The 26,472-nt window shown below is 42.0% G+C and overlaps 1 protein-coding gene across 1 annotated transcript in view; it reads left to right on the top strand.

The window, feature by feature from the left end:
* LOC133162804 (cadherin-22) overlaps positions 1 to 26,472 on the top strand; it is an 86,404-nt gene that overhangs the window by 16,735 nt on the left and 43,197 nt on the right. The window contains exon 2 of the mRNA XM_061292242.1: positions 8,924 to 8,994. The gene's annotated coding sequence lies outside the window, so the exon portion shown is untranslated. The remainder of the gene's footprint in view (positions 1 to 8,923; positions 8,995 to 26,472) is intronic.

Raw genomic sequence — 26,472 nt, 5'->3', positions numbered from 1 at the left:
TGCTGCTGAACAATGGCTCAGTTTGAATGGGCGTTTATCAAAGGCTTATAGTTTGTTTACAAAAGTTCCAGCTAGAGCAAAAGTCATAAGACCCGGAAGACTCCTTTCATCATAAAACTGCTTCACAATTTAGGTGAGATGTCTATTGTGAGTGTGGATGGAAGTTTAAAAGCCAAATATTTGCAAAATTCAAATTTCCCAGGCCCCGTAGTAAGAAGACGTAGATTTTGTACCACGATAATGCAGTTTTATTTTGTAGCGTTTGTTCAATTGATTAACTGCTACAATTTGGCAACGTTATTACAATGAGTCTTGTATTTCTTTTACGATGACTCCATAAAATATTTTGTTTGCCGCTTGTCCCGAGTTGTAAACTAATCCAGTTAAAGTGATTGTAAAGCATGAGCTTGTCCTCGTTTAATCAGAGCAAATAGGTGCTTGGGCCAATTACAATCCATCAACAAACATCCCGGCATTCTTTTTTTTTTTTTTTCAAATACCGTATTGGCCCGAATATAAGACGACCCTGATTGTAAGATGACCCTCTCTTTTTCAAGACTCAAGTTTGAAAAAATACGGTACTAATATTTGGCCACTCCCACAGATCAAGCGCCATCTGCAAGGCCTCCAAACTTGTGTCGAAATTAGAAGGAACCTTTTTGCTTGAAATTCATTTTCAGGCAAGAAGATGAAATCGCTGACGTCTGCCAACTCTGCATTTTGGGACCCGAATGACGTGTTCACGCAGCTGCTGTTTTCATGCGCTGCCATTTGCCATCATGCCAATAATCAAGTCGTTTGCACGGAATGTTCTCCGACAGATGCCGGAGACCTTGACTGGAGAACAAAGCTTTTCTTTTTTTTGTGCTCGCCCTTAAGGGGTGTTGCTCTCTCCATTGCCACATAATTAATCAAAGCATCTCATTGTGTTGGATAATTTGTTTACTTTATGGAGCTCCATTATACCACACTCATCACCACCTCGAAAGAACACGATTTTAGATTTACAGCTCAAACCCACTGGATGATTCGCTTTGGAGCGATAACATCAACACCCATAACATCAATTACTACCTTCCAATTCGCCAGGACTTTGGCGCCACCTCGTGTCATCCTAAGACTTTACAGAAAGAGCACAGAATTGAAGAGTAAGTTATCTTAGCAAATAGCTAATGATCGGTCAGTGAATTTATGAACAGTTCTGTAAAACTAGTTTTACGACCCGCAATGTCAAGTGTTTGTCTACAGAGCTGCAGGCAGATGCACCCAGTTTTCTTCCACTGACGATCAATAAACCATTTTTTTTAGTCTCTCTGTGAGGCCCGTTTTCAAATATCTCACAGACGGTTGGTTATCGCTACCAATCGCCAGGGTGAAATCTTGTTTCTGACTGACTTACGATGAGGCGTTTGTCCTCTTCGGGAGACCTCTGTGCGAGGCTGCAATCTTGGTCGTGCTTCGTCTGTGTGTGAGCGTGTGTTTAAATACCGCAGGGCGTGAGCCGCTGTGCTCTGTAACTATTTAAACAGACTTTGCTGACCATCACGAGGTGGTGCTCCTCCCGCTTGGAGGCTTGCTGGCAGAATGGGGAATCAATACAGTCGATAGGAAGGGCATTAGGATGGCCAAGTGTTTTAGCCGCCCCCTCCACTTGTCAGTCACAAAGCAGTTTGCAGCCGCCTTTGCTTGGCAGACTTGAAATTCCACTGGGGAAGATGGACTGCCTGAGACGTTCAGATCAACAAAGGAGAAGCATTTTTCAAGTGCTTGAACCATTGTTGTGTTCTTATCAGCACGTTGCCGGTTATATGTTTGTGTGTGATTGGCTGGTACCCAGTCCGAGGTGTACGCTGTCTCTCCAACAGCTCTGCTTAACCTTTGACCTGACATATGGTGTGACATTTCCATGTGGTTTGTTCATTGCTCGAAGACCACTTATTCATGCCCCGCTCACGACATGGCAAGATAGCAATAGCCTGTCACGAACTTACGCCGTCAAGAAAAGCTGGCATCGCTCTGTCACATTAGTTTGTTGAACTCAATGTCAGCTCGTCTGGATCACTGTAATGTGCCAAGCAGCCTCACCCTCGAGATGCGTCTAAACTACAGAGGTTAAATATTATTCGTCTGAACCCTAAATGCAAGCGTCAGCTGCTTGTCTGCACTCGGCGTTGGTGGCCAACAGAGAACAAATTGTGAATGCCTTGCTAAGAAGAGCGTGAATTTCTATGAGGAGTGAAAGCAACCATTCCCGCGGAAAATGATTTCTACTCCTTCTAATTAATTTCTGTCCGTAAACGCTGGTTGCTTAATTAAAAGGCCGTTTTAGCGCCGGCGGCTCGATACGTCTATTCCTCGCCTTTCATGTGTATTCCGTTCCTAGAATGTAGAGCATTGTGGGTAAAGAGGGGCCGCCGATACGCGTAATGAACTATTCATATTCCAAAGCTACGCTAGACGGCAAAAGATGTGCGGGAGAATAAACGAATGTGACTATTTTTTTTTCCTCATGTATCCGGCTGAGCATGGCAGACACATTGTCACAATTTAAAAAGAATCAAAAGAAAGGTGCAGAGAAAAGTGCCTTTCCATTCACAGGCAGGTACTCAAATGAACATTGGTGGAAAAACACAAAGTACGCAGATGTTTCTTCGCAGGAGACTCGCTTACTCTCAGCTGGAAAGGTAATGAACAACTACAAGTGGACAATTAGACACAAGCTTCATTCGCACACCTGCCGTTCTTTTTGTTTAAAACATCTGTGCAAGTATAAGCTTCGTTCGCTTACCTGCCACCGATTTGTTTAAAAAGAAATTGTAACCTCTTTGTCAGCGTAGAATTAGCCACCCTGCCGATACCTATTTATTCACGCATTGTTCAACTCAAATGGAAATACAGATTGTGTGAATAACACGTCAAAACTTGTTATTGTGAAAATGATCGTTTTAATGGCAACGGTGATCCAGGAGAGTTCTGAATTTTTGACAGTGTGGCATTGCAATTAAAATTATAATACAGTAAAGTATTCTTTTTATACATAGTTTCAAAACAGAAGACCAAAGGTTAAATGCTCTTGATTTAAACCATTCAACCATATTAAACTGTTTAAGTCAGGGGGTGTCAAACTCATTTTTTTCGCGGTCTGCATTATAGCTATAGGTTCTTTTGGAAGCCCCTTATGACTGTCAACCCAAATAAATGTATGAGCACCTCATATTATATACAGTAAAAGCTATTTGAAAACAATTTCAAAATGTGAGCCTAAAATTCTATTTTTCTCTCCTCTAATGTCCACATTTTGGGAGTGATTCAAATATTTGAACTGTTCATCATATCTCTTCCTCAAATGTTTTTGCTTCCATTTTCCCCCCTCACTTATATTTTCCATTTTTCGCACGAAACAATCGAGTGTAGGCTCGGATAGGAGCCAGTGTCACACCATTGCCTGTCATATCTTTCAGCCGATTTCTTTCACTTCCAGCGCACATCCCATGTTTCATTGATTTGCTTTTGCATCGGCATGGAAAGAGCCCTCTGAACTGTAGCACTTTGCCGTTCATTCTCTACGAATTAAATAATGCTTTTTCATTGCATGGATTTTGGAGCTCAGAAGGAATTTGATGAAAAGAACGTGTTGTTTTGAAGCTGATGCATTTCAAACTTCAACCTCGGGGCTCCATCGCCGTCCATGTCGTCATTCTGTTTGATGACGCTGGGAGTACTGTACACACGATCTTTCTTTTCCTTGAAATGAATTTCATCAAAAGTGCCAGTAGGGAAGGAAGAACTGGTGGCTGACAATTACCTCCGGAATCGTTTACTCCTCATGATAAAAAAAAAGTTAGCTCGTTGACAAGGCTTATTTGTTTTTTCCATATTATCGCCGTTTGAATTGTTGTTCAGACACTTGTGTAACCCTGATGCTTGCCAAGTCTGAAGCTTGCGGCATCTTTTCATTGGGTCAAAACCAAACAGAATTAAAAATACAAAGCTCAATGCAAATGGTACTCACTCACTTTTGGACCTCCTATTGCATTTTTGCATTGTTTTTTTTTAGCATTAAGCAAGATTGGCTTCATTAAGGGACAAGCATAAACTGTAATTGTCTTGATTTGTTAAGCTTGACATGAAACTTGTGGATATAGCAGTTTGAAACCTCTTTTTCCAAATTCCTAGTTTTGATTGGACAAACTGGTACTTGTTGTGGTGTGCGTTGAGTTCAAGCAAAAAGTGGCGTCACTGATATCTCAAGGCAACACCGAATGAATACGTGGTACAACTTTGCTAGACACGAAATGACTCCAACAAGTCATTTTTGCACAATTTTGCACACACAAACTTGTCTAACAAGTGAAAGAATAGATTTTTGAAAAGGCACTTTGACTTTCGAGGCGCATATTGAGATGAACAGATCACAACGATGCACACGGAGAAACAAGTGCAGTATCTCAAGGCACACGCACGAACACACGCACGTGTGTCATGACTTGCAGTGTTTTCCGCCACAGGGAAATCCTTTATCCATATAACTAGATTAAGTCACAGTGAGCTCTGATCAGCTTCGTTTGGATTCAGGCCTCTTTTGCCCCTCCCTGATCTGCCTTTCACTCCGTCTCCATGTGCGTCTGTCACTGTCTGCTTAAATGGCAGCCTGCTTTGCTCCTTTTCTTCCAATCACCCCATTTTAGTGCTTCGCCTGTCTCGGGAATGAAAGAAACAAGCAAACAAGGCGAAGCGCCACAGGCTAAAACGTTCTGCTTCCTTCCGTTTTTAGCGTTTTCTTTCCCCAGCTCAATTATTTTTGTTTCATGAATCACATCAAGAATCTTTACTCCAGTAATGAGCACATTTGTATATTTGAAGCTATTTTGCTACCAGAAGCGTGTTTTTCCCTTTTGTAAACACCCTTATTGAAGTCACTCGTTTTATATATAGAACTTGTGTCAGCGCAATATATTGACGTGCACAGTTTGGAATTGCATGCGCTCCTCCGGGGATTGACAGTAAATAATATGCCTATTCCCAGATTTAGCATCTCATCTGTAAAGGGAAATATTTCTTCTATCCATTGACTGAAGAATTGGAATCAATCGCTTTGTATACTCTGGCATCTTAAAGACTTCTAGAGGATTTGCTTGGAATACAAAACAAATTCCCTAACAGACTGTCACCATCATAAATCCTCCATTGGCCATTTTAGCATTCTGTGATGATCTCATCACAATTTATAACTGAAATTAACTCAATTTTTCTTATAAATCAGGAAACCATTTAGAAACAATAATACAAAAACAAAGTTAAAACAATAAAAATAAACAAGACACTGACAAATGCAGAGTCTCAAGCTGTGTAGAATGCCAGGAAATAAAAATGTGTTTTGATTTGGCTGCTAAAAGTGGATCGGGAGCGTACTTGTCGAAACTCGTGCACCAGGAGGTCTTTCGTAGCTGGAGAGAAACAACAAAAAAAAATCTCCATTCACTCCAGGCTTCCTCCATGAAGAAACAGAGGCAGGGATGGAGCAGCTCAGGGCGAGACCATGAACAGATTTAAAGACAAATAGCCAGAACAAGAGTTCTGTGCTCCCTCTTACGTGTTCCAGTTAAGAGGTGTGCAGCAACAGTATTGTCAACCAAATTACACACCAGTTCAAAATAAAACTTATTTGTAGTAAGTAAATGGTAATGTTGGAACCAATTAAGTGAAATCGGAAAAATTTCCACAGCACAGTGTCCCATGTTTTAATTGTAAATATATAATAAATGGATGGTTCTAGTACATGCCAGTGTGTGTGTGTTTTCCTCATCATTTTCCGAGTAGTCAAATTGCCAGTTATATAACGGGCCTCTGACTCTCACTTTCCCAATATGTGGCACACTCTGTCCAAGTGCAGAGACAATGTGTATAGCTGTCATTTTCATCCACTCCAGCCTTGGGAAGACAGGCCGCCAGCCTTATTCATTACTGAAATCCCCCCCCAAAAAAAGAAAGAGACGAAGATGTGAAGACTAAGGGACGGACATGAAGTGGGAGGGGAGCGGGATAAGAAGGCACAGAAAAGCAGAATTATACCAAAGGGCCCGAGGGAAGGAGGGGACGGATAGGACAGAAAGCGGGAGGTGGGGCGGGGGGGCTGAATAATGAGGGATGGGAAGGAAAGTGGGGGTATAAGCAGTGGAGGGGTGCAAAGTGTGAGCCGAGGAGGCGCTCGGCCTGCGGGATTGCGGCGCGTTTATCCTCCTCTGCAGCCGCCTTGTGAAGCGCTACCTCAGGAAAAGACTTCTAAAGCAGGGTGGCCGCCGCTGAGCTCTTAATACCCACAACATACACACGGGGGATTTGGGGAAGGGCGAGGGGGGCTTGTATGTTTCATATCATATCTGTGCAGCAGACCGTATGCACTCGCCGCCGCTAGGTTGCCCCGACTCGGCCGAAGACAGCATTTGGACCCTCGTGTGTCTAGGAGGATGGGTTATATCTGAAAAGTAAACAAGCACAAATGCCTTGTTAAGGAGATTCCTCAGCTTTCCGACTTGAGTAGATGTTGTAGGATTTACCTTTAGTCTTGACATTTGAAAACGAGGATGTGGGCCACCCCACTGAATCATTCCTATTTATGCTCCTTACATTGGTTTATTACTTCTTTCAAGTTCCAGGGATGACGCCATGTTCCCAAAATGATATGCACATATCTTATGCCAGAGTATTTTCTACGCTGGCATCTGCACTTGTACTTCTGAAGAGTGTGTAACTAGTTTTGGCCTTTCTGGCTCCATCCACAAAGTGTTTACCGTAATTTTCGGAGTATAAGTCGCACCGGAGTATAAGTCGCACCAGCCATAAAATGCCCAAAAAAGTGAAAAAATACATAAACATATAAGTCGCTCCTGAGTATAAGTCGCCCCCCCACCCAAACTATGAAAAGAAACGCGACTTATAGTCCGAAAATTACGGTAAATAAAAAAGGCCTTCCCACTGGCAACTGTGCTAAACACCCTAGGAGACCCAGCTGATAAAGAACAGCAGCAGAGACCCCATATGACGTCCTCCAGAGGCTTCTCAATGATTAATACCTTAAGAAATACCTAAAGGGTGATAAAGATGAAAGATGTGAAAGACACTTCTTCTTTTAGATGCACCCTACTGACAGCGTTCGACGGTTGTGCAGACTCCCTCGCCATTATTCCTGCCAAGTTTCCTCCCCGGGCTAATTAAAAGTGACTCTTTTATATGTGACAAACACAAGCCGTAACGCATCCTCATGACATCACATTTGCAGCGGGTGATAGGAGAGATAATGTGCAGCGTAAAGTGCCATGAAGCAACAACATAGTATGTCCTCCATATGATGTAGTGCTCAGTTTGAGAGAAGCTCTCGATGAAATCAAAGCAATCGATTTTAATGGAAGGACCCTTTGTCATCATGAATGGTGAAACTCCATGCCCACATTAGTTAGCGTAGCAAAAAGCTCCAACTGGTGTCAATGTTGATTGGTTTGATTGTTTTTTTCGAGTTTATAGGTGCACATAACTGACTCATGAGCCCCCCCCCCCAAGAAGCGACAGAATAAACACCAGTTTCACCAATCGACACGGAACTAGATTGTCAATTCAATTGCCAAAGTGTCATGTCTCAAGAATCCTTGCCTGAAAATGAACAGGAAACAATTAAATTTTTTTTCTCCCCCCCATATCAATTTGTACGGTCATTGCTGTTGACCATCGAGCGCCTGCGGTAGATTTTTATCGACCCGTGACACTCGATGCAAGATCAAAACCTGAGCAAGACTACACGGTGCGCTATTAGGAGGCTAACCACCCGTGTGATAACATCTTAAGTGCTCCTTAATGGCGGCGTAGGGGGTCGCCGCGGTACGTACGTGCACTGAAGCCTTTGTTGTCTGGCTGTTTACTCGTGCATGAGCCCTTACGATCAAATGCGGTCTCATTAAGCGCCCAAACGGGACACTGGAGAATAGACAGCGTGGAAATACTCTATGTGGAACGGGCCTTGCGAGGCCTTTGAGCGTAGCACGAAAACTATTGAGCTCTTTTCAGATGTTCCATTTTGGTCTGAATAAAGGCAGGGATAATATCTGTCTTTAGATTGAAGCTTGCGATCGTTGCGATGTAACACACTCCGTTCCAAGTCACTGCAAACAGTTGTAATTGAGATTGAAAGATGGCCCGGTTCGAATTTAACCAAATGTTTTGTGGAGTGGTAATAATAGATTGACTGATAAAAGTGGTGTCAATGATTACCTTCATAATTCACGTCATAAACGACTAGTTTAATCGCCAGGCAGTCATTTGTGACAAGAGTGGAAACATCTGCTTCATAAATGTCAGTGCACCAACATTAACTGCGTAGGCCAACAGGGCTAAGTTCTTTACGTTAGCGTGTGCCAACTCCACATCTGCCCTGCCTACATGACCTCCATTCCTGTAAATAATGTTCCGCTGAATTAAGCGGGCTAAATCCAAAAGCTTCGTCTTGCTGACAGAGTCTTTGCTTTGTAATCTGGCTTCACAGCAAGCAATAACATTTTTGGGGAGGTTTTTTTCCCCCTCCCCGGAATTGACATCATCACTGAGGTAGAATGGTAATCACCTATGTTCAGGGCTAATATAGTGCCTCCTCTTCCTTACTGACACGATGAAGATGACAACCATTATGTTGCATGTTTTAAAGCACTTCAGTTTCTGACTTCCATCATTATTTCGTCTGCCCCTCTCCACGCAGAGCAACCAATAGCACTTATTTTCATACAGACAATTTTTCCCATCATGTTCCATTAGCAAATTGCCAAATTCCCTGCCTGACCACTAACTCCTCCATTAGAAAACTAACAGGGGAATGTATTCATTTAAAAAGCAGGAAAAACAATAAACTTTCCTCTGGGGTCTCTTTTTGGCATTGCAGAAGCGAGACGGTCGGCCGCGGACCCGAGTCGTCTCTCGAGCGTGGCAGCGAGGTCATCGGGCTGAGGGTTGGTGAGTCTTTTATTTGTGTAATCCGCCGACCGGGAAGTTTTGCTTGACCAGCACACCGCTGATTTTGTCTGACCGTGTTCTGATGTCATGTGTGTACCGGCCGAGATAAGATAATCCCATCCATCTTCTGGAGACTTGTATTTCGAAAAAAAACATACAAGCTGCTTTACAGGACACAAGCTTTAACCTTGGACCACCGTGTTTCAGGTTAACGCTCTAGCGCTCACATATCTTGAGCAAACGTCTTTGAACTTTACAGGATTTATTTCTCCACGGCCCTAGCAAGGGCATTAAGGATTTTAAATGACATCTGTTACAATATGTTTCCAGACAGCTGGTGACAAAGTTCAAAGTGTTGACTTTATTTCACTTCCAAATATTTGCCGTATTTTCTTTTTCCAATGTCAAGAAAGCAAAAACAACCTGGTAGGCTACTCTAGGGTACAATGAGGCACAATGTGATTTGAACAATGACAGACTTTTTTTTTCCCCCAATCAATCTTATTTTCCCGGGCGTGCGCGAGCATCCGCGTGTTTGTTTACCTCCGAATCTGAAGATTACTGCACATCAAAAAAGTGCTGAGTCGCCAGCTCAGGTCTCCCCGAGTCTTAATAAGTCCCGTCCTGTGCCGCGTCCTCAGATATCAGGGTTAATATGAAACATGGGCAGATCCAACCATTGTGATTATGTGTGTTTACGCCATCTGCTGTGTGATATAATTGAATGCGCTGCATGCTATAATTTGATAGATTTGTGTATGTAATGTGTGTGTTGTGTCGCTCATTCAGCTCAAATCAAAATAGAAGAGTCTTGCAGGGATTAGTCGTGCCCACTGAATTTATTATGACGATAACCTCTGCACTTGATGAAGGTGATCCAACGCCTTCCATCCCAATGAGAGTATTATACCGCATTGAAGCACAACAAGAATGTGCATTATTTTTTAATGAGCAAGACTCCACTAACTAAATATTGTGTAGCAGCATATGTAAAAGCTATCCTTATTTAACATTTACAATATGACATGTTTGTTTTTCCCCTTATGCTGCTCATTGTTTATTTAACCTACTGGAGATGACATCACATTCAGTATATGTGATGTTTTGTCAATTACCGTATTTTCCGCACTATAAGGCACCCCTAAAAACCTCCAATTTTCTCAAAAGAGACCAGTGCGCCTTATAATCAGGTGCACCTCATATATGGACCAATATTGAGCCATTACAGCAGGCGTATCCAAAGTCCGGCCCGCGGGCCAAATGTATATGTCTTATATATGGACAAAGTTTTAAAATGGGCCATTCATTGAAGGTGCGCCTTATAATCCGGTGCGCCTTATAGTGCGGAAAATACAGTATTGGTATGATATAGTAGTATGATGCTGCCTGACCCCAATAGCATCGTCAGAATCATCCATCCATCCATTTTTGACACCACTTAACCTGTTCAGCACTGCGGGGGGTGCTGGAGTTTTACACCAAAAACAAACATTTTCCAAAAAGTCTTGCTAAAACTACCCATCAGCTCCTGCAGTTGGCAGAGGGAGACTCCGGTCACAAGCGTGTCACTGGTATGCAGCCAGGATGAGGCATTACTTGTTTTAAATCCTCCAGCACTGATCAAAAGCAACCTTTGCAACATGCACACATAGACTCCATCACACATATGCTAAATACACATTCAAGCCTTGACGATAAAAAACAAACAACCTTGAGGGATAAAATCAGTCGCTGACCTTTGTGTCGCTACCCACCGTGCAGATGATCGTCGGTATGTCGCGCACTTGTCTCTTTTTGCATCACTCTTTTGATTCAATGGGCCATTTGAACTATAAAAAAAAATCCAGCTTTGCAGGTACTATAAACGTGGTCAATATGCTGTAATTAAAGGATATAAAGTCCGCACCATCCAATAAACGTTTACGTGATGAATAGTAAGTACATTTTTAATCGAGCTTTTATTGTCAAACTATACTCATATTAAAATGTTGCTTGTGTCAACACTCTTTGAATGACTGTGATGAAAGGAGAAGATTTGGATTTAGTTCAAATAATTAAAAAAAAAAAAAGACCCTCATGTCTTTTATGGAGGGTTTTGAGAGGCTTTTACAAATCTCAAATACCCACAGTTAAATCATTTTTTTTTTTTTTTAATGCACTGGCTTAATCAAAACTGTGTCAATATTTCCTCCATGTTTGAATGAGAGAGCGGGTGTAGAATCAAAGCACTAGCCGGACTGCATAGACGTGCACATATGCACGTCACTTTTAATATGTCCATCATAGGGAATGCATTGAACAATCGTTATTACCCTGCCATTAATTTAACCACTATTCTGATTTTTTCAATGATTACGTGTTGTACTTTATTTAAATGATGAGCTATGAAAACAGCAAAAAAATGAATAAAGTCTGTAATTCCAACATAATCTAACAAAGTACTGATGAAACAACCCCATTCCAATACAACTCATCCACTCTTCATTATTGCCTCAGTCGAGCAGCATTTCACTCCAAGTCAAATTTGACAGTGATTAATTGATTAACTAATTTATTGGTTCATTGAATCTGAAATCATAATTTTATCCTACCCAACACAATAGTGGCCACGCATCCATAATATTATCCCAACAAAACGCCGCTAGGTAGATGCGATTGTGCAGGTATGCCTAATTAAATGGAGATAATGATCAAACGTTCAAATCACAGCGTTCCATCAACTAGGCGAGTGCATTAATGTTGTTCTGGCAATTAGCGCTGGCCTAACAAAGTCGCCTTTACAAAGTTGCCATTAGTCACACATCTGCTTATGAGCTTCCCGAGAGTTTGCTGACACTTTTTTTCATGCTTGTGCCGTCACGTGCCTCCATTTGTCCCATAATCCAAACGGGCTGGCTCAGAACTCAGCGAAGCGATCTCGGGGGTGGAGGCATCCTTTCCCTCGTGCGCCAAATTAAGCAAACAGACCATATATATTGAATTTCAAGCTAAATAAAATTCTGCTTGGTTAGTGATTCTTTGGCGTACCACCAGGGGTGCGTCGACCATATTTTGAGCCCCACTGGTTTGGCGTACAGTACGGCAGGCAAAAAAGGGGAGCGGTTGGGGGCACTGAATGTGTTCGCTCCAAATGAGGAGTCAAGTGTGGCGACGATTCAAAGGGGCCAATTTTACACTAGCTTACCAGCAGAGAAGTGAAAGGAGGGATGAGCGCTGCCTAGGGACCGCCAGATGCAACACAAGGGAATCCGTATGCGGTGAGGTTTACCAAGGATGCAATGATTCAAAATTGGCTCGCAAGAAAAAAAAATATGGGACGCTTCCATACAACTACAAATATGGGCCAAAATGGCTGTCACTGTAGCTCATTGTCAGCTCTTTCCTGGTGCGATCCAGATTTCAATCACACGCGCTGGAAAGTTCAGCCCCCGGCCAAAGAAATTGCGATTAGTTTTGGTCCTGGATTTAATCTTTGAAGAACGTATGGCTTTTTTGATCGTTGTCCATCTGTATCAAGTAATCTGCTATTTGAAATCCCTTTGTGGTGTCACGAGTCCAGTATGCAGAGGATGACGTTTCGGTTGAAATGAGTAAGAATGTCCACGATTGCATCCACAGTTATTTTCCTGTTGAAATACGGTAGATGAGCAAAAATCGTCAGTGATTATCCACAGATTGCGCAATGCATCACTTATCTCCCGTGCTTTGAAATTGGCAAATTTCTGTCTCTCTTTATCACAAGAATGCTTCTCGACATTGGACTTTTTTTTTTCTTAATTAGGTCAATAAACCTTTAATATGTATGCTTTGTCTTTTGCATAATCAACTTTTTTACGGTACAGTGTGTCTTCCAAGGTTATTCTATGTCTGCCCTGTAACAGAGTACGGGTATTCAACCATAACAGGATTACCTCTGCTGATATAAATGAGCCAACTTGCCTTGTGACAAAGCGTATCGAGAACATGAAACATCAACAACAACGTGATGGATGCTCCACCAAACCCAATAAAAATAATAAAAGACACTGCGCTCGCACTGCAGATGGGAGAGCATGATACTTCTCGAGAATTGGAGATTGGAGCAAGCGGCGCCCTAATCACTGGCCGTGCGAGGCCTGGCAGGTGGTTGGCGGCCAGACTTTCATGTCCAAGCCAGCAGATGTTGTCTGTATCGATCGAATCGTCAGAAAGTGGCAACGCGTGCTGCCGCCTTGTCTTTGCGAAACACGGATAACGATTTTGGCATCTAATTGAAGATTACAGGTTTCTGTCTGTTTTCTAAATGCGATGCTCAACTTATTTCATTTGATTGTGGGAAAAAAGTAGCATCGTGGCAGAAAACATTTGGATGCAAACTCCAGGAAAGAAGACCGGAGCCAAGATTCAAACCTTGAACCTAAGAAATGTGAGGCAGATACACTAACCACAGATTCACCGTTCTGCTCCAGAAACCGTTCAATGCGCTGCGACGTGTCGAATCGTTAATGCATTTTTCACGTGGCGTATCCTTGAAGATGAACAACCAAGCTCATGTTACTCTCATATTGGCGTTTCTACTGCGCCACGAGTCTATTCACTCCTTTTCAAAAGCTTTTTCCAAATCCTCTATGCTTCTAGTTCCTTTGACTTCTGTCTCTATTGTACACCAGCTGAAAGAAGAAAAAAAAGCAAAGAAACAACCCACAGTCGAAAAATCCAGATTGCAGGCTTTGCCACCGAGGAAGCAAAGGGACTTTTAATGAACAGGGCTTTTATTGATCTGTGAACAAAACAGTTGTTAATTATGTGCGGGTGGGAATTTAATTGAGCAAGGCAAACAAGATCCCCTGCTTGCTAATGCGTGGTCAGGAATGAGGAGAATGCGATTGAGTCCCGTGCCGCCTCCTCCGCTGAAGGATGAGAAGACAACAATGGCTAAAGCCAAGCCTCTGTGCCTTCTTTTCCACGCCCCGGTCCATTTTTCCTGTTTCCAACCGCCTCATCCGCCCCCGCTTGTCTCCAGTCTAATGAAAAATGACCTTCATGTAAGGGCTGTTTTCTCCTGCTTTGTTGAGTTTGAGCAGATTTGGGCCAAATTTAAGAAGCATGCCAACCCAGATGAATGTTAACCTAGCAGCTAACAGTTACTGTGATATAGCAGATGAGATCATACCATCTTCCTCATTTTGGGCCATCGTCAAACATGAGTCAATAGCAATGCTGGTGCTAGTAGCGCTACCACCTATGGTAGTTAAGTCACAGTAGATATTTGCAAACACTCGTACGGCGTAATTATAAAACTGAATCAACTGAAGCGTTGTAAGGTGATAACTGTGCCAAGCATTCTGGTTCTCTGCCCATAAATCGAGGCCCCTGCGATCTGTTTATCTTTAGAAGCAGAATGTGGCCCATTGCCCAAAGTTCTTTCTTGCTGCTCCGCATTGAGTTCACTGGATGTTGTCGGGGTCATGAGGCGTCTCGTGTGCCAGAAGGCCTCGTGAACCGCGTTCTGTATCCACCCCTTGCTATTTCTACATCCACGCTTGGCATTCTCTAATATTTATTACCCAAGTATGAAAAATATTGCCACGGCTGTTATCTTGTCAAGCCTTACGCTGTGATGGATTTGAAGCTAACATTTTAGCCCGGGTCCATCCCTTGTCAGTATTTTTATCCAACCCGGGTAATATGTCTTCAAAACAAGCCGGAGTTGATTCGTGTCCCCCGTGTCAATTCCATGCTACATTTTGTGGCTCCGTAATGGATGTGACAGATGTGATCATTCAGTCAAATTGCTTCGATGAGAACGTGCCTGCCCTTTTCCAAATACTTCCTATCGACTTGTTTAGTGCGCCGAATTGATTCAAAACAAAGGCAAATGTGAGAAACTAAAAATCTTCACCTTTATCTTACACAAAATGGCAGTAGCCCCATGCCCTCGACGCATTACGTTAAACATTTTGCGCAACACTGCTAAATTATACACGATAAGACAAACAGCCTCCTTGGTGTGTTTTTTTTTGTCTCCTAGGGACCCTGAGCTAACAGGACTTGAGCGAGCAGCAGCACTAATGAAGGCCCTCAAGTGAAACTGAACGTTCTGTGTTCAAGTTGGAAAGTGGGCGCTTGTGTTTGTCAGATGGAGCTTGTCTTTGATTCGCGCTTGTCACTTATTATTAAGAATTATAGTTACTCCACTTGGCGAGACTTGTAATGGCGTAATGCTTAGAGGTCAACTCCATCTTTGTCTCTTGACCAACTGTTAAGGTCTCCTCAGGTTGCTCAACTGCAAACAACACAAATGTATTTTCAGTAGAGAAAATACATGATTGCACATGTACAGTCAACGGTCAGGTAACTGAAGATGACAAATCGTTATTTGGTAAGGGACGGGCAATTTGCTTCTCGTATTTTCTGCACTATAAGGCGCACTGGATCATAAGGCGCACCTTCAATGAATGGCCCGTTTTAAAACTTTGTCCATACATAAGATATATACGTTTGGCCCACGGGCCGGACTTTGGACACGCCTGGTGTAGTGGCTCAATATTGGTCCATATATAAGGCGCAATGTCGGCTTTTGAGAAAATTGGAGTTTTTTATGTGCGCCTTATAGTGTGGAAAATACGGTAGTTTCCGTTGTTGTCCGGGAAAATACATGTGTTGTGTCTCGGCTACCTGCTCAGACATTTTCTCCCCTCCTTCCACTCCACTTAAATCGCCTCTGCCATCCTTCCATCAAATCTCCCGCATGTGTGCTGTCTCACTAAGTGACGTGAGGCCAGATGGAAGAAATGCTTGTGTTTGGCTGCGCATGCGGCGCCGTCACTTACCCGCATCATCCACTCAGTTGAGCTTCACAATGCTGCTGTGATGTAGTTGTGCTTGATGTGGGCTGATGTCCAACCTTCTTGGCAATAAACGGGTTGCCGCCGAGTGTGTGCCACGTAGACAGACAGATTTAAAACAAGGGTGGCAAACAAAAGTCATTGCCGTGCGTGTGTGTGTGTATATGGCTTAATTTCTCATTCAGTCTCACTTTTTGGCGGCGTCTTCATTATCATACGGTTCCAATCGGTTTGGAGCACCTGTGTTGTGCCATTAAAAAGACAAATATCACAACTACTACTCCTGCACTAAAGTGGAAGTGTCAATTGCCCCTCTCTAAGATGGACTTTTGTGAGATTTTGTTTATTTCTTGGTCCTAACCCTGCCTCCCCCAAAATGCTAACCTGCAGTGTAAGTTTTATTTTATAAGGTCGTAATTACAGATAAACAAATAGCAAGATTCCAATGTGATGGATGATTCGATTTATATTACTTGACAGATATTTTCCCATTCAATACATTCGACAAAGGTGTCAAAGGAAACTCCTTTTCATTTACATTAGTAATTGAAATGGAACACCAGGTGAAATGAATATACATTATATGCATATTACGCAGGTATAAATACACAAAGTAGGAATACATTTAGAACATGATTTCCTCCTCCCTTGAGTATTTTCTGTGTCATGAATACTAAGGCCTTCCTTCGTGGTGTCATCATGTGATTGTACAAGCTTCCTGCAGTGATTGCAATGTATGGCGCACCACAATATCCCACTGCTGCTTGCGGGGCTATTACTGACAGTGCAGAGTGTCATTATATGGCTAACAGCTGGAGATGTTTATTTTTTTGCCCATTTCCCTACAGCTTTGTCTGTGAGCGTATGTTTGTGGGCAAATGAAAAGTGCATTATGTTGTTTGAGTATTAAATTTTGCCGGTCTCTGACATCCAGTGTGGATGTGTTCAGTTTTGTTGTTATTGTTATACCACAGGAGCATCCCGTGGCTCTTTGATAAATGTGCAGCGTTGAATTGAAATGGCATGCCGGACTCTGTAAAGCAATGTTGTGTTTAGACACTTCATTGCTAGCGATGATGAATTCATGTCACCGGGGAACTCATTGTTTTTTTCTCTTCAATTACCTGCGTGCATTTTAGAAGGAGATGAGACATTTAAGAGGCATATTTTTGTCTACTGACTGTTTGCATGTTGTTTAATCTTTCTGGCAGTAGAAAATTGTTTCAGTAGTCGGAATAAAGACGTAGAGCACAGGTGTCAAACTCAAGGCCCGGGGGCCAGATAGGGCCCGCCACATTGTGTATCGAATTCGTGTGTCATTACTCGAATTGCAAATTGTCTTCACTTTTAATAATATCTTCTTTTTTCAATATTTGACCAGTTTTCAAAACGAGCTATTTAAAAAACAATATATATTTTTTAATCCATTTTAATCTGTGGCTGCAAGAAGCAGCATGTATTTTTTTCATAATCGAAGCCAGTTCCTTGGTGTCTTGATTAGCGTTCTTCAAAACACCCCAACTATCAAGATATGACACAGACCTTTTGTCATTTTTCATAAGGCTAATTGAGCTAAGCCTGTTTTAAGTAGGTCGTCCCGGCTCTTGCAAATACGCCACCGTTCAGACCCGCTTGATCCAGGGCCAGCGCGCACTTTTGTTACCATGACAATGGTCATCGCGGCGTGAGGATGCTGTGACTTGTCGAGCGGCTTCAAACATGTGGAAGCAGAAGCACCCACTGTGAAGTCAAACAAAAAAAGCCTTCATCAAGACAGTAATAGAATCACTGAGACATCACTTAAATCTCAAACCTCTGATCAGATACAAACACAAATGTGTCTGTGTGTTAACACAAAATGCCATGCTTAAAAATTCTCAAAAATCTTGGAAAAGTTGCATAATTCACTGTATTATATAGACATATTTTATGCAACTGTAAAAGGAAACATTTTGTTTCTTTGTACCCGAAGCCAGTATGTGTCCAAGCTTAATTAAAAAAGCATTTCAGGGAAAGTCAATGATCATTATCCCTACCGAATACATTTTTCTTTGTGCTTCTTTCTCCTTCTGTCCTGATTGAGGCTGCAATCTGCACCAACAGAGATCTTTGTGACAAAACCAATAAACAAAGTAAAAAACCAACAACTCTTTATGCAATATCTGTGCAACTTCCTACACACCAGAAAGCAATATTAGGCCAGAGAAATGCAATAAGTCCCACTTTAACAGTAGAATAAAACATCAGCAAAGCAGACAGTAGAGATGAAACATTATTACTCTTTCACACTCACACACGCATGAGCACACACACACACACACACAAGTCAAGTGCACCCCACTCGCTCTCTCAGTTGCAATATTCAAACACACACTGGTAAAACAATGGGTGGCAAGCATCATTGTAGTCATAACAATAAAAGTAACATTCAGCGGCAGTTCAGTCCGTGCCAAAGCAGTAGGTGGCTAACTGTCAGCACAATCAGAAAGTCCTCAAACTCACAAATAATGGCCAATCAAAGAAATGGGCAATAATATACCACATTTCCTGTAAAAGTGTCCATTTCTTTAAGATAGCAATTTATTAGCTGCCAGTTTGTTATTCAATCGAAGCAAATAAACACCACAAATAATCTCAGTTCACAGATGCAGTCCTCTACACAAACACTTTGGGAGTGTATTCATTCTACTGCTAACCAAAACAGCAGCACGTAATAAATAGATCAAATCAGATGATTAAATATCATGTCAATGGAATTTAAGGATTTGTTTCTTTGACAATTACGAGGATAACTGTTGGAAACATGAAAAGACTTCACGGTATACTTTAAATGTGGTTTTCCTGATTTTTGTTTACCCTTCTGTGTGAGCAGTAATGTGTCTAGCGTTTGCCTAGAAGTGGCTAATATATTTATTTGCGGCCTCTCTTAAAAGGTAATTCAGTGACAGCAGATTATTTCTTTGCTCATGTTATTAGGAAAAATTCAATGCTCGTGAGTACTAGAACGGTAATGAGATTCCGCACCCTCGAATTGGGTCCAGTCTCTTGACATTTGCCCAAAACACCTCAAGGGTCCAACTGGCGGTGGCTCGCTATGAATGTTTGCAGCCGTCTTATATTCTTAGATCATTTCCATTTGATTTTTCTTACGCTCTTAACAGCAAACCATTAAGAAAATACCACTCTCATTTGAATAAAACCACAAGAGTTATCCCTGGGTGATCAGCCTCTACTTTACTGCTTATTGCAAAAAGAAAACAAGAGCCCCCTTGAAACCCGAGAGGAGATTTTCAATTTCCAGGAGCCGCTAACAACTTTACCCTTGCAGGATATCAACTTTGTTACCATTCATAGGAACACAACAGAGTGCCAGGCCTTCATCCAGTCATGTTTAAAATATTTAGTCTGGAGGCTTTGCCCCCAATGTTAACATAGTGGGATCGGATGAGACCTAATGCTCCGTTTGGGCACAAGAACATGGCAAACTTAGAGGACACTGATTGCTTGTGTCGTCCACGCTAATGCTCTCGTTAAATCTTCCACGAGTCTGATTGCTGAATTCACATGTGCGACACAGAGGGTGACAGAGTTAAAGTGTTTGCCGTGCCGTGGAGTCGTCCCGCCATTAACCCTTATGGACTGTTGAGTTTTCATGCACGCAAAGTACAGAATGACTTTTGCCGTGGTTCTGTTCCTGTTAAATGTCGATGCGTCTCAATTTTGACCTGAACAGTATGCAATAGTGTTTGCTATATCTCCATGCTTTCCATTCTCTTTCTCTTACCATCGAGTCACACTCCGCTCCGGAAATTTATTTAGGAAAATTCTGAGATCTGTTTATTACCGCTTGGACTTCATTGTAACGCGTCATTAGGGATTAGTAATCCGTGCGAATGGGGCAGGTGAAGCGAGGGCGCCCCATCTGATTGGCCATGCAGTGCAGAGAAGTGGCTGGTGTTTATTAATCTCAAAGTCGAGGAGCAGAACAAACAAGAAGGAGCAGGTAGAGCGGTTTGGACTGCACCCTCCGTGTCGCATTTGAAACGTGACAATGAATTTATTTAGTTTGATTATTTCAAATGCTACTGAAATGGAAACAGATAGTTCTATGACTTCTGCTGTTCCACAAGAGAGGCAATATATTTTAGTCCAGTTCGGGTGATTGACTGAAATCAATCAATCAATCAATGCAACAAAATGTTGACAAAACAGTCTAAATGGAGCTGACTTTTATCAAAATGTTACAAAATGAAAATGCCCATTGCCAGCATTGTATGGCATTATGATTAGGTCACTTGCTTGTAATTTGCAGCAGTCTTGCCTTCACCCTGAGCTTGATAAAAAAAAAAAAAAAAAAAATTACGCACAATATCTGTTATTATGCATTAAGAAAAATAGCTGGCAACAATTTAGGGAACTTGTATGACCTTGATGCGAGGTCCCCTTTTTCCTCATGCTATTAAAATGTCATGTTATATGTATATGAAAGAAATATTAATGATAGTGTGAAGAAGAAAAAAAAAGAGCCAATAAAAATCTAGATCGCTCATTCGATGATAGCACAGTATCAGGGTGTGTGTGTGGTTTTTTTTTTTTTGTTCCCATAGTGCTCCAAAGCACGTCACGTTCACATATATCATCTCATCATGTCCACTCAAGCAAAGTATATTGTCCAAGGAACCGCAGTTTAAATTGTTGGACTTTCATGTTGCATATATTTGTTCACCCTTTGCCTCAAGCATAACTCTATTTTCTAGCACTTTGGTGAACATGTAGCAATTTTGAAAATATGTGAGCGCCTCACAGGACGAGGGAAAATGCTTTTTAATGCTTTTAGTGTGTGGTGTACTTAAGATGACTAACAGCACTTTAAGCACATTTTCTCCATTTTTCCTGGTTATCCTCTCCCGGTTGTCTGTGGGCTAACATCAGAATCTATTCTGGACCACACACAGTCTCAAGGTGATTGGAGCATTTTTTAAACTCCAAGTCCAATCAGCATTCAACTATTCTTTCGAATCTTTTTTGTCTCGCTCATTCTATCTGAAACAATCCCATTTGAACATCGAAAAAGAGAAGGAATCGCTCCTTGCTTTGGGAGTTGTTTCCATGGCAGCTGCCAAGTGAAGTCCCTGACCCATAATTTGGACTCTCGCATAGCCCCTATTAGCCCCTAAAGCTCTCTCTTCATCTCCAAGTCCCCCGTATCTACTTCTAACGCTGTCTGTTTCACAGCTATTTCGTATTTCTCTCTCTGTGTCTACCCCCGCCACGTCTCCCCGCTTCCACTTCACCTCTCCTTATCATGTCTCTTTACCCCGTCTCTCCTTTGGCAGTGGCGCGTGATTGGCAGCAGCGGCTTGACTGCTGCCGAGCTAATGGAGAACAGAGAGGAATACCTTGTGGATTCACAGCTGAGTGGAGACGCACAAATAAGATAATGACTTGAGAATAACTATTGCGCAGAATAGTTTGGGGAAAGTAGGCGGGGGAGTGAGAGGAAAGGAAGTCTTAAAGACAGAGAGGAGATGAGAAAGGCAGACATGGTGAACAATTTCCAGAGGCGTCGGACTTAATGCGCTGTCTCCAAATTGGTGAAAACAGCGAGAGTCTCAGCGGGTTTTGAGATGACAAAGCTTTTTATTTGGGGGGGATGAGAAACTGTGATCAACTAAAATAGTCATTTTTGCCTCCTGACGCATTGTCTTCATATGAGCTCGCTTGATTGCCTTCAATATCTTTTGTCTGCTAATGGGACACCGCAGACAGTGCGCATATTAATGACTTGAAAGACGACGTTTCCGTTCACGCCATGGGGGTGTGCTTCCATTCATCTCTTCGTACTCTTTACATTACTCATCTAAAACAATGGCCGAGCACCAAAATAAAGACATTCCACCACAATGAGAGGAGCATCTGGCGAGGGAAGATAACCCGCCTAACGTTCATAATTCCCGTTAGCAAAGATTGGGTTGCCCGTCAAAAGGCGTAATCTCGAGTCATTTGGCTGTCAGACTTGTTGATCCCAAAGACTCTGTTGATAAGACCGTATTATCCCAGACGCTTCATTGTGGATGTCTTTCCGTCTTCTGCTTGGCATCAATCAGTGCCCCGGCGAATTCTCTAATGGCGCCCAAGCAGGGAGGACACTCTGCGTGCGATTAAGGGAAATCCAAGGAGTCTGTAAGGTGACACGGACGCGCATTGTAATTGTAATTGTCCTCGCTCGGACGAGCCGGAGCTTGCCCCTTATTTCAATTCTCATTAGCCCTTCATTCGGAGGATTGCGGGTCACAGGAAGCAATGGCTTTCCCGCGCTACTGTATTAAGGATGTAGAGCTGGGCAATATGTAGAGAAAAGAAAGTTGATTTGTCCATTTGAAAATGAGTGGAGTTTGAGTTAACGAGCATTTAGTAGAAGCGCTCCGCTGGCATCATAGCGGAGCATTTAATTAGTTGTCGAGATTTATATTGGGTCCTGACTATTATAGCAGCAAACTATGCTAAATGGACTTTGTGATTATAGTAAACATTCAGCTGATACACTTTCTCGCATTGTCTTGAGGGCCTTTATCTTTATTGAGCCATCTTGTTGTCCGATAATTTAGAATGCAAAGCAGTACGAAATATGTAACTACGCTCACACTTGGCTAATAAAAGCCAATTTCTGAGAATTATTTTTTTTTTTTCCTATCTAATATAATGAAGTGGATGTTTTGAAATGACTGTATATGAAAATGAATCTTTGGAAACATCTTTTTGCATATTTGGGTCAAAACGGTCCTCATTTTGTCTAATTGCAAAGCCATTAAATCCTTTTAGAACACTTCAATGTAATTCAAACACTTCTCCACTTATTGTGTGCGCTCACACACTACTAAATGATGTTTGTCCTCCAAATCAGCGGCCTCATGTCAATTGCCATTCTATCCAGCTTGGATGATTATGTTCTTTTTTGTCTTTTTTTTTGGGCGCTTTCGCTCCTCCAAGTAGGATCTCATCCGTTTTGTGGCTGGCTGAAATTTTGGAGAGCTGCTTTAAATTGGATGTTAAAAGGAAGGAACGCGCAATCCTGTGATTCAAAGAGTTTTCCATATAGAATATAACCTCAAGTAGTACAATCTATAAGTTATTTCTGCTACAGCAGTCAAGCCAGATGCATCTGAAACTGCACATGCTGGGATTCTTATGGACTTCTGATGGACTTAATAATTGGCCACACACTTAATGGCGGGGTCCGTAACGCTTGGAACACGCGCTGCCAACGATGTCTTGATTGTTCGTTCAGGGACCCCAGCAGGAAAGCGAAAGGATTGATTGCTAAGGTATGATTTACTTTCCACTGACATCACAAGCAAGAAGACCAACTTCTCTTTTTATTTTTTATGCTGCAGCAGAATAAAAACAAGTCTTCACCATGGACAGGTTTACAACTTGTCTAAATTCAAGGTCTATAAACATTGCAGTGTCGCCAGTCTTGGAACTTTTCTGACGCAAGCTATATATATATATGTAAGTGTAGGAAACTAAATTGGCTCCAACAAAATATATATAGCTTAAATTCTTATTTTTAAGATTCGCTGGCCTTGGGCCATGGACTTTTATTTGACAAAGCCTTTGGTCACCTGATCGGTCACCTGGTCGGTCAGTCACCTGGTCGGTCAGTCACCTGGTCGGTCAGTCACCTGGTCGGTCAGTCACCTGGTCGGTCAGTCACCGGGTCGGTCAGTCACCTGATCAGCGAAATAGGCTGCTCCCACTTGGTAGTCAGTCTCAGTTAGACAAAGAAGGAAGATAGTAGTGACGTAGTTTTTTACCGCTAAAAGGCCGCATCAAGCTACTTCAAGTCTGCTCCAAGCTTGTAATTTTTGAAACATGGAATTTAGAAAACAAACTTTAGTTTACTTCTTGGAACCCTTTATGTTGAAACCTTAGTTGGATTACAAACAATTTGGATTTGTACCTGTGTGCCACCTTTTTGCCTGCTACCCATTCCCCCTCCCCACTTTCCTTGCTTGGCCTACCACCATTGCCTTTCTCCCTCAGCCTGCATGCCTGCTTGCATCCATTTTGGACATTCTACCTCCATCTTCAAAAGGGTATGAGCAACAGCTGTACTCAGTGTTTTAAGATAAGCGTGTGACAAGAAATATACAACATCTAACCTTTGAAATTTAACCTGAACTGAAACTAACACTCACACATATATATATATGTATTTGTAACTCATTTTTGTCTCATCATCAGTCTTTGCTTTACTTGCCACGGTGCACGCTCAGAGTCCTATTGACGTTTGCATCCTAATAGCCAAATGTGTATGCCCGCCGAGGGCTTCCTATGACCTTAGACCTCAGCTACCTGAAGCGTGTTTAATTATACCGGAACGAAAGAGCCTTCTTTTGTAACTAGAGTGGCTCACAGTGTGCAGCGTATTCTCGAATAGACGCCCAAGTGGCTGCAATCAGTCGATCTGAACTGCATGTTCTTTCTATTATGTGTGCCATTTTAATTAACCAGAAGGCGAAGGGTCATCTCACAGCAATATTTTTTTCTGACACAAAATTAATGTACAGCAAATGCTATTTTCTTTGTTGCAATTGTATAAAACATGCTCAATATTTTGCAGCTCTTTTTATTTGGTTGTATAAGACCCATCGAATATTGCTTAACAAAGGGACAAAAACCTTGCTCATCCAAACGGGCTATGCATGCATGATATTTGTTTACAACAACCGGTGCACCTCACCCTGACTGTACATTCACATCTTTTCATGCATCCCATCCATTCCTGAGACGGTTGTTAAGAGTTCTGTAATTGTGTATCATCACAAAGAAGCTCATTTTCATCCAACTATTGATTTGAGCACAAAAAGAAAAAGCATAGGTTAAGATGATGATAAAGTGTGTCTCGCTAAGAGGCTCTTAGAGCCTTTGAAGGAGTTATGCTTTTCTTTTTCTTTCTTTTTTCCAAACCATTCACATCAGTGCAGCTTGGACTCACCTTGCCAAGGCAACAGAATCTAAACAGCGTTTGCAAAGAAATCCTTGGTAGCAAATGCTCCATTTTGTTTTTTCTTGCCCTGTTTCTATCGATTTGTAAAAAGTTGTCTGAGAAAGAAAGTTTCTTTGGCAAGTAGTAGCCGCAATGCTAATTACAAGTTGCAGTGAGAGGTGTTAATCATGCCCGTCTCCTCACAGAAAACAAACGGGTTAGTCAATATGTGCAAAAAGCCCCAAACTTCTTCTAATTACCAAATATCTGCGTGTAAATCCTTCTTCTAAAGCGTGCTAATTAAAATAAAATTTAAAAAAAGGCTATTTATGGTACCCCTTTACTCTTTGGACAACATTTTTGTTCCAGTTGAACTTTCTATTACAAGATACAGAAATTAAATTTTTTTTAAAAATAATGGAAATCAAATTGTCACCACTATAAAACTTGTACAAGCACCTGTATTTTTCTTCAGTGTAATCTTTATTTTAAAATTATTGTACTGCCAAAAACATTGTTTTAAGGCATTTCCCCTTTTCTTCTTGTTAAGTTCTCCATGCGTGCCGTGCAATTGGCAGCCGTAATGAGCACAAGCAATATAGAAAACGACATGTTATGATCCTTTCCCCTGTGACTACAAACAAAATGGTGCGCCACGTCAGCATAAATGCTAAAAGATGCCTCTCGTCCGTAGGTGCTCCGGACGAGCCTCATTTTGGATGCTAACGAAGCATGTCATTAGGGTTGACCTTTATCGTGTCAGTGTCAACAAGAGGACCACGCTTTGTTTTTAACTTGGCAACAAAGAAACCGTTGACTCTTCAAGGGCAGTAATGACAATTGAGAAAATAATTACTTTCCAATCGCCCTCCCTCATCCCCCGTCACTGACATTTCCAACGGACTCACATAGCTTCCCTTCCGTCTGCTGGGTGCTGACACCGGATACGAAGCTCCCTCTAATTCCCGAGTAGCGACATCATAATTACCACACTTATACAAGCTGTCCCCGGGCTTGTAGGCTTGACCTTTCCACAAATATAATGCAGGCTTCCCAAAATGTGAAAATGGGCTTGTATTGTGCACTCCCAACATGGTGGCAGCACTCGTGGCATCGCGTACTGACTGAACGTTACGCAAACTCCGGTCACGTGAAGATGAAGGTCAACTAATTGACCACCGACATTTGTAGGGGCGGATCTTCACGCACAATCAAACCATCACAGTGTTGATGAGGGCGCGGAGAAACAGAGTCAGGGCCGCTTCGCTCTCAGGTTTAATGGGAATCTCACGCCTGAACACATTGGATGGCTCAGAGTCAAGACTACAGCAAAAGTGGACAAAAATGAAGAAGCGAGCTGATTGACTCGGTTCTCGAGGTGGAAAAACATCCAGAAATAACGAACACAAGAAATGTACTGGTAATTAACATTCTTTGTATGGTGACATAATACAGGAAAAAAAAAAAACTACGGAATTACATCATGACTTTAAAGAACGCCTTGATCATTTGAAGATTTCATCCTACCCTGCACGAATTTTAAAACGCAAACATTTATTTTGAAAATTATCTTTTCCGTCAAATCGGCGAAATCTCGAGTTTCTTCGCAATACTGGAGGGTCTCCTTCCCTTGTCTAATACATTTGTTAAGCACTGCAC

The sequence above is a fragment of the Syngnathus typhle genome, linkage group LG11 (genome assembly GCF_033458585.1).
Source record: "Syngnathus typhle isolate RoL2023-S1 ecotype Sweden linkage group LG11, RoL_Styp_1.0, whole genome shotgun sequence".
In the NCBI taxonomy this organism is placed as follows: domain Eukaryota; kingdom Metazoa; phylum Chordata; class Actinopteri; order Syngnathiformes; family Syngnathidae; genus Syngnathus; species Syngnathus typhle.
This window is presented reverse-complemented; position numbering and strand designations above follow the sequence as displayed.